We start from the raw sequence: 8,743 nt of genomic DNA on the forward strand, positions 1-8,743 counted from the left end.
CAATGGTTAGCGCGTTCGGCTGTTAACCGAAAGGTTGGTGGTTCGAGCCCAACCGGGAGAGGTGTTGTAGGGTCTCAGATGTTACGTAATAAGTCATAACTTATCCACAATACCTGACAACCATTTAATTTCTGAGCTTCCGTGGCTCAATGGTTAGCGCGTTCGGCTGTTAACCAATAGGTTGGTGGTTCGAGCCCATCCGGGAGCGGTGTTGTGAGGTCTCAGATGTAACGTAAAATGTCAGAGTTTTTCCACAACACCTGACGAACATTTAATTTTTGGGCTTCCGTGGCGCAATGATTAGCGCGTGCAGCTGTTAATCGAAAGGTTGAAGGTTCGAGCCCACCCGGGAGAGGTGTTGTGGGGTCTCAGATGTTGCGTAAAAAGTCAAAACTTTTCCACAATACGTGACAACCATTTAATTTCTGAGCTTCCGTGGCTCAATGGTTAGCGCGTTCGGCTGTTAACCGATAGGTTGGTGGTTCGAGCCCATCCGGGAGCGGTGTTGTGACGTCTTAGATGTGACGTAAAAAGTCAAGGTTTTTCCACAATACCTGAAGAACATTTAATTTTTGGGCTTCCGTGGCGCAATGGTTAGCGCGTTGGGCTGTTAACCAATAGGTTGGTGGTTCGAGCCCATCCGGGAGCGGTGTTGTGAGGTCTCAGATGTAACGTAAAAAGTCAAGGTTTTTTCCACAACACCTGACGAACATTTAATTTTTGGGCTTCCGTGGCGCAATGATTATCGCGTTCAGCTGTTAATCGAAAGGTTGAAGGTTCGAGCCCACCCGGGAGAGGTGTTGTGGGGTCTCAGATGTAGCGTAAAAAGTCAAAACTTTTCCACAATACGTGACAACCATTTAATTTCTGAGCTTGCGTGGCTCAATGGTTAGCGCGTTCGGCTGTTAACCAATAGGTTGGTGGTTCGAGCCCATCCGGGAGCGGTGTTGTGGGATCTCAAATGTAACGTAGAAAACCAAAGTTTTTCCACAATACCTGACGACCATTTAGTTTTTGGGCTTCCTTGGCGCAATGGTTAGCGCGTTTGGTTGTTAACCAATAGGTTGGTGGTTCGAGCCCAACCGGGAGAGGTGTTGTAGGGTCTCAGATGTAACGTAATAAGTCATAACTTATCCACAATACCTGACGACCATTTAATTTTTGGGCTTCCGTGGCGCAATGGTTAGCGCGTTCGGCTGTAAACCAATAGGTTGGTGGTTCGAGCCCATCCGGGAGCGGTGTTGTGACGTCTCAGATGTGACGTAAAAAGTCAAGGTTTTTTCTACAACACCTGACGACCATTTAATTTTTGGGCTTCCGTGGCGCAATGGTTAGCGCGTTCGGCTGTTAACCAATAGGTTGGTGGTTCGAGCCCATCCGGGAGCGGTGTTGTGAGGTCTCAGATGTAACGTAAAATGTCAGAGTTTTTCCACAATACCTGACGAACATTTAATTTTTGAGCTTCCGTGGCGCAATGATTAGCGCGTTCAGCTGTTAATCGAAAGGTTGAAGGTTCGGGCCCACCCGGGAGAGGTGTTGTGGGGTCTCAGATGTAACGTAATAAGTCATAACTTATCCACAATACCTGACAACCATTTAATTTCTGAGCTTCCGTGGCTCAATGGTTAGCGCGTTCGGCTGTTAACCAATAGGTTGGTGGTTCGAGCCCATCCGGGAGCGGTGTTGTGAGGTCTCAGATGTAACGTAAAATGTCAGAGTTTTTCCACAACACCTGACGAACATTTAATTTTTGGGCTTCCGTGGCGCAATGATTAGCGCGTACAGCTGTTAATCGAAAGGTTGAAGGTTCGAGCCCACCCGGGAGAGGTGTTGTGGGGTCTCAGATGTTGCGTAAAAAGTCAAAACTTTTCCACAATACGTGACAACCATTTAATTTCTGAGCTTCCGTGGCTCAATGGTTAGCGCGTTCGGCTGTTAACCGATAGGTTTGTGGTTCGAGCCCATCCGGGAGCGGTGTTGTGAGGTCTCAGATGTAACGTAAAATGTCAGAGTTTTTCCACAACACCTGACGAACATTTAATTTTTGGGCTTCCGTGGCGCAATGATTAGCGCGTACAGCTGTTAATCGAAAGGTTGAAGGTTCGAGCCCACCCGGGAGAGGTGTTGTTGGGTCTCAGATGTTGCGTAAAAAGTCAAAACCTTTCCACAATACGTGACAACCATTTAATTTCTGAGCTTCCGTGGCTCAATGGTTAGCGCGTTCGGCTGTTAACCAATAGGTTGGTGGTTCGAGCCCATCCGGGAGCGGTGTTGTGAGGTCTCAGATGTAACGTAAAATGTCAGAGTTTTTCCACAATACCTGACGAACATTTAATTTTTGAGCTTCCGTGGCGCAATGATTAGCGCGTTCAGCTGTTAATCGAAAGGTTGAAGGTTCGGGCCCACCCGGGAGAGGTGTTGTGGGGTCTCAGATGTAACGTAATAAGTCATAACTTATCCACAATACCTGACAACTATTTAATTTCTGAGCTTCCGTGGCTCAATGGTTAGCGCGTTCGGCTGTTAACCAATAGGTTGGTGGTTCGAGCCCATCCGGGAGCGGTGTTGTGAGGTCTCAGATTTAACGTAAAATGTCAGAGTTTTTCCACAACACCTGACGAACATTTAATTTTTGGGCTTCCGTGGCGCAATGATTAGCGCGTACAGCTGTTAATCGAAAGGTTGAAGGTTCGAGCCCACCCGGGAGAGGTGTTGTGGGGTCTCAGATGTTGCGTAAAAAGTCAAACCTTTTCCACAATACGTGACAACCATTTAATTTCTGAGCTTCCGTGGCTCAATGGTTAGCGCGTTCGGCTGTTAACCGATAGGTTTGTGGTTCGAGCCCATCCGGGAGCGGTGTTGTGAGGTCTCAGATGTAACGTAAAATGTCAGAGTTTTTCCACAACACCTGACGAACATTTAATTTTTGGGCTTCCGTGGCGCAATGATTAGCGCGTACAGCTGTTAATCGAAAGGTTGAAGGTTCGAGCCCACCCGGGAGAGGTGTTGTTGGGTCTCAGATGTTGCGTAAAAAGTCAAAACCTTTCCACAATACGTGACAACCATTTAATTTCTGAGCTTCCGTGGCTCAATGGTTAGCGCGTTCGGCTGTTAACCAATAGGTTGGTGGTTCGAGCCCATCCGGGAGCGGTGTTGTGACGTCTCAGATGTGACGTAAAAAGTCAAGGTTTTTTCCACAACACCTGACGACCATTTAATTTTTGGGCTTCCGTGGCGCAATGGTTAGCGCGTTCGGCTGTTAACCGAAAGGTTGGTGGTTCGAGCACAACCGGGAGAGGTGTTGTAGGGTCTCAGATGTAACGTAATAAGTCATAACTTATCCACAATACCTGACAACCATTTAATTTCTGAGCTTCCGTGGCTCAATGGTTAGCGCGTTCGGCTGTTCACCAATAGGTTGGTGGTTCGAGCCCATCCGGGAGCGGTGTTGTGAGGTCTCAGATGTAACGTAAAAAGTCAAAGTTTTTTCCACAACACCTGACGAACATTTAATTTTTGGGCTTCCGTGGCGCAATGATTAGCGCGTTCAGCTGTTAATCGAAAGGTTGAAGGTTCGAGCCCACCCGGGAGAGGTGTTGTGGGGTCTCAGATGTTGCGTAAAAAGTCAAAACTTTTCCACAATACGTGACAACCATTTAATTTCTGAGCTTCCGTGGCTCAATGGTTAGCGCGTTCGGCTGTTAACCAATAGGTTGGTGGTTCGAGCCCATCCTGGAGCGGTGTTGTGAGGTCTCAGATGTGACGTAAAAAGTCAAGATTTTTACACAATACCTGACGAGCATTTAATTTTTGGGCTTCCGTGGCGCAATGATTAGCGCGTTCAGCTGTTATTCGAAAGGTTGAAGGTTCGAGCCCACCCGGGAGAGGTGTTGTGGGGTCTCAGATGTAGCGTAAAAAGTCAAAACTTGTCCACAATACGTGACAACCATTTAATTTCTGAGCTTCCGTGGCTCAATGGTTAGCGCGTTCGGCTGTTAACCAATAGGTTGGTGGTTCGAGCCCATCCGGGAAAGGTGTTGTGAGGTCTCAGATGTGACGTAAAAAATCAAGGTTTTTACACAATACCTGACGAGCATTTAACTTTTGGGCTTCCGTGGCTCAATGGTTAGCGCGTTCGGCTGTTAACCAATAGGTTGGTGGTTCGAGCCCATCCGGGAGCGGTGTTGTGACGTCTCAGATGTGACGTAAAAAGTCAAGGTTTTTTCCACAACACCTGACGACCATTTAATTTTTGGGCTTCCGTGGCGCAATGGTTAGCGCGTTCGGCTGTTAACCAATAGGTTGTTGGTTCGAGCCCATCCGGGAGCGGTGTTGTGAGGTCTCAGATGTAACGTAAAATGTCAGAGTTTTTCCACAACACCTGACGAACATTTAATTTTTGGGCTTCCGTGGCGCAATGATTAGCGCGTACAGCTGTTAATCGAAAGGTTGAAGGTTCGAGCCCACCCGGGAGAGGTGTTGTGGGGTCTCAGATGTTGCATAAAAAGTCAAAACCTTTCCACAATACGTGACAACCATTTAATTTCTGAGCTTCCGTGGCTCAATGGTTAGCGCGTTCGGCTGTTAACCAATAGGTTGGTGGTTCGAGCCCCTCCGGGAGCGGTGTTGTGAGGTCTCAGATGTAACGTAAAATGTCAGAGTTTTTCCACAATACGTGACAACCATTTAATTTCTGAGCTTCCGTGGCTCAATGGTTAGCGCGTTCGGCTGTTCACCAATAGGTTGGTGGTTCGAGCCCATCCGGGAGCGGTGTTGTGAGGTCTCAGATGTAACGTAAAAAGTCAAAGTTTTTTCCACAACACCTGACGAACATTTAATTTTTGGGCTTCCGTGGCGCAATGATTAGCGCGTTCAGCTGTTAATCGAAAGGTTGAAGGTTCGAGCCCACCCGGGAGAGGTGTTGTGGGGTCTCAGATGTTGCGTAAAAAGTCAAAACTTTTCCACAATACGTGACAACCATTTAATTTCTGAGCTTCCGTGGCTCAATGGTTAGCGCGTTCGGCTGTTAACCAATAGGTTGGTGGTTCGAGCCCATCCGGGAGCGGTGTTGTGAGGTCTCAGATGTGACGTAAAAAGTCAAGATTTTTACACAATACCTGACGAGCATTTAATTTTTGGGCTTCCGTGGCGCAATGATTAGCGCGTTCAGCTGTTATTCGAAAGGTTGAAGGTTCGAGCCCACCCGGGAGAGGTGTTGTGGGGTCTCAGATGTAGCGTAAAAAGTCAAAACTTTTCCACAATACGTGACAACCATTTAATTTCTCAGCTTCCGTGGCTCAATGGTTAGCGCGTTCGGCTGTTAACCAATAGGTTGGTGGTTCGAGCCCATCCGGGAAAGGTGTTGTGAGGTCTCAGATGTGACGTAAAAAATCAAGGTTTTTACACAATACCTGACGAGCATTTAACTTTTGGGCTTCCGTGGCTCAATGGTTAGCGCGTTCGGCTGTTAACCAATAGGTTGGTGGTTCGAGCCCATCCGGGAGCGGTGTTGTGACGTCTCAGATGTGACGTAAAAAGTCAAGGTTTTTTCCACAACACCTGACGACCATTTAATTTTTGGGCTTCCGTGGCGCAATGGTTAGCGCGTTCGGCTGTTAACCAATAGGTTGTTGGTTCGAGCCCATCCGGGAGCGGTGTTGTGAGGTCTCAGATGTAACGTAAAATGTCAGAGTTTTTCCACAACACCTGACGAACATTTAATTTTTGGGCTTCCGTGGCGCAATGATTAGCGCGTACAGCTGTTAATCGAAAGGTTGAAGGTTCGAGCCCACCCGGGAGAGGTGTTGTGGGGTCTCAGATGTTGCGTAAAAAGTCAAAACCTTTCCACAATACGTGACAACCATTTAATTTCTGAGCTTCCGTGGCTCAATGGTTAGCGCGTTCGGCTGTTAACCAATAGGTTGGTGGTTCGAGCCCATCCGGGAGCGGTGTTGTGACGTCTCAGATGTGACGTAAAAAGTCAAGGTTTTTTCCACAACACCTGACGACCATTTAATTTTTGGGCTTCCGTGGCGCAATGGTTAGCGCGTTCGGCTGCTAATCAATAGGTTGGTGGTTCGAGCCCCTCCGGGAGCGGTGTTGTGAGGTCTCAGATGTAACGTAAAATGTCAGAGTTTTTCCACAATACCTGACGAACATTTAATTTTTGAGCTTCCGTGGCGCAATGATTAGCGCGTTCAGCTGTTAATCGAAAGGTTGAAGGTTCGAGCCCACCCGGGAGAGGTGTTGTGGGGTCTCAGATGTAGCGTAAAAAGTCAAAACTTTTCCACAATACGTGACAACCATTTAATTTCTGAGCTTCCGTGGCTCAATGGTTAGCGCGTTCGGCTGTTAACCAATAGGTTGGTGGCTCGAGCTCATCCGGGAGCGGTGTTGTGAGGTCTCAGATTTGACGTAAAAAGTCAAGGTTTTTCCACAATACCTGACGAACATTTAATTTTTGGGCTTCCTTGGCGCAATGGTTAGCGCGTTCGGCTGTTAACCGAAAGGTTGGTGGCTCGAGCACAACCGGGAGAGGTGTTGTAGGGTCTCAGATGTAACGTAATAAGTCACAACTTATCCACAATACCTGACAACCATTTAATTTCTGAGCTTCCGTGGCTCAATGGTTAGCGCGTTCGGCTGTTCACCAATAGGTTGGTGGTTCGAGCCCATCCGGGAGCGGTGTTGTGAGGTCTCAGATGTAACGTAAAATGTCAGAGTTTTTCCACAACACCTGACGAACATTTAATTTTTGGGCTTCCGTGGCGCAATGATTAGCGCGTACAGCTGTTAATCGAAAGGTTGAAGGTTCGAGCCCACCCGGGAGAGGTGTTGTGGGGTCTCAGATGTTGCGTAAAAAGTCAAAACTTTTCCACAATCCGTGACAACCATTTAATTTCTGAGCTTCCGTGGCTCAATGGTTAGCGCGTTCGGCTGTTAACCGATAGGTTGGTGGTTCGAGCCCATCCGGGAGCGGTGTTGTGACGTCTCAGATGTGACGTAAAAAGTCAAGGTTTTTCCACAATACCTGAAGACCATTTAATTTTTGGGCTTCCGTGGCGCAATGGTTAGCGCGTTGGGCTGTTAACCAATAGGTTGGTGGTTCGAGCCCATCCGGGAGCGGTGTTGTGAGGTCTCAGATGTAACGTAAAAGTCAAAGATTTTTACACAATACCTGACGAGCATTTAATTTTTGGGCTTCCGTGGCGCAATGATTAGCGCGTTCAGCTGTTAATCGAAAGGTTGAAGGTTCGAGCCCACCCGGGAGAGGTGTTGTGGGGTCTCAGATGTAGCGTAAAAAGTCAAAACTTTTCCACAATACGTGACAACCATTTAATTTCTGAGCTTCCGTGGCTCAATGGTTAGCGCGTTCGGCTGTTAACCAATAGGTTGGTGGTTCGAGCCCATCCGGGAAAGGTGTTGTGAGGTCTCAGATGTGACGTAAAAAGTCAAGGTTTTTACACAATACCTGACGAGCATTTAACTTTTGGGCTTCCGTGGCTCAATGGTTAGCGCGTTCGGCTGTTAACCAATAGGTTGGTGGTTCGAGCCCATCCGGGAGCGGTGTTGTGACGTCTCAGATGTGACGTAAAAAGTCAAGGTTTTTTCCACAACACCTGACGACCATTTAATTTTTGGGCTTCCGTGGCGCAATGGTTAGCGCGTTCGGCTGTTAACCAATAGGTTGGTGGTTCGAGCCCCTCCGGGAGCGGTGTTGTGAGGTCTCAGATGTAACGTAAAATGTCAGAGTTTTTCCACAATACCTGACGAACATTTAATTTTTGAGCTTCCGTGGCGCAATGATTAGCGCGTTCAGCTGTTAATCGAAAGGTTGAAGGTTCGAGCCCACCCGGGAGAGGTGTTGTGGGGTCTCAGATGTAGCGTAAAAAGTCAAAACTTTTCCACAATACGTGACAACCATTTAATTTCTGAGCTTCCGTGGCTCAATGGTTAGCGCGTTCGGCTGTTAACCAATAGGTTGGTGGCTCGAGCTCATCCGGGAGCGGTGTTGTGAGGTCTCAGATGTGACGTAAAAAGTCAAGGTTTTTCCACAATACCTGACGAACATTTAATTTTTGGGTTTCCTTGGCGCAATGGTTAGCACGTTCGGCTGTTAACCGAAAGGTTGGTGGTTCGAGCACAACCGGGAGAGGTGTTGTAGGGTCTCAGATGTAACGTAATAAGTCACAACTTATCCACAATACCTGACAACCATTTAATTTCTGAGCTTCCGTGGCTCAATGGTTAGCGCGTTCGGCTGTTCACCAATAGGTTGGTGGTTCGAGCCCATCCGGGAGCGGTGTTGTGAGGTCTCAGATGTAACGTAAAATGTCAGAGTTTTTCCACAACACCTGACGAACATTTAATTTTTGGGCTTCCGTGGCGCAATGATTAGCGCGTACAGCTTTTAATCGAAAGGTTGAAGGTTCGAGCCCACCCGGGAGAGGTGTTGTGGGGTCTCAGATGTTGCGTAAAAAGTCAAAACTTTTCCACAATACGTGACAACCATTTAATTTCTGAGCTTCCGTGGCTCAATGGTTAGCGCGTTCGGCTGTTAACCGATAGGTTGGTGGTTCGAGCCCATCCGGGAGCGGTGTTGTGACGTCTCAGATGTGACGTAAAAAGTCAAGGTTTTTCCACAATACCTGAAGACCATTTAATTTTTGGGCTTCCGTGGCGCAATGGTTAGCGCGTTGGGCTGATAACCAATAGGTTGGTGGTTCGAGCCCATCCGGGAGCG

At 47.8% G+C, this 8,743-nt stretch overlaps 2 non-coding genes across 2 annotated transcripts; both read left to right on the forward strand.

The window, feature by feature from the left end:
- The first annotated feature begins 1,165 nt into the window (after positions 1-1,165).
- On the forward strand, positions 1,166-1,238 carry TRNAY-GUA (transfer RNA tyrosine (anticodon GUA)). Its single transcript has one exon. It is a non-coding gene; the product is annotated as a tRNA-Tyr (tRNA).
- Positions 1,239-8,670: 7,432 nt separating this feature from the next.
- Positions 8,671-8,743, forward strand: TRNAI-GAU (transfer RNA isoleucine (anticodon GAU)). The gene has a single exon. It is a non-coding gene; the product is annotated as a tRNA-Ile (tRNA).

The sequence above is a fragment of the Phalangium opilio genome, unplaced genomic scaffold (assembly GCF_054372755.1).
Source record: "Phalangium opilio isolate 3A_F unplaced genomic scaffold, DU_Popi_V2 ptg000101l_1, whole genome shotgun sequence".
Taxonomy (NCBI): Eukaryota; Metazoa; Arthropoda; class Arachnida; order Opiliones; family Phalangiidae; genus Phalangium; species Phalangium opilio.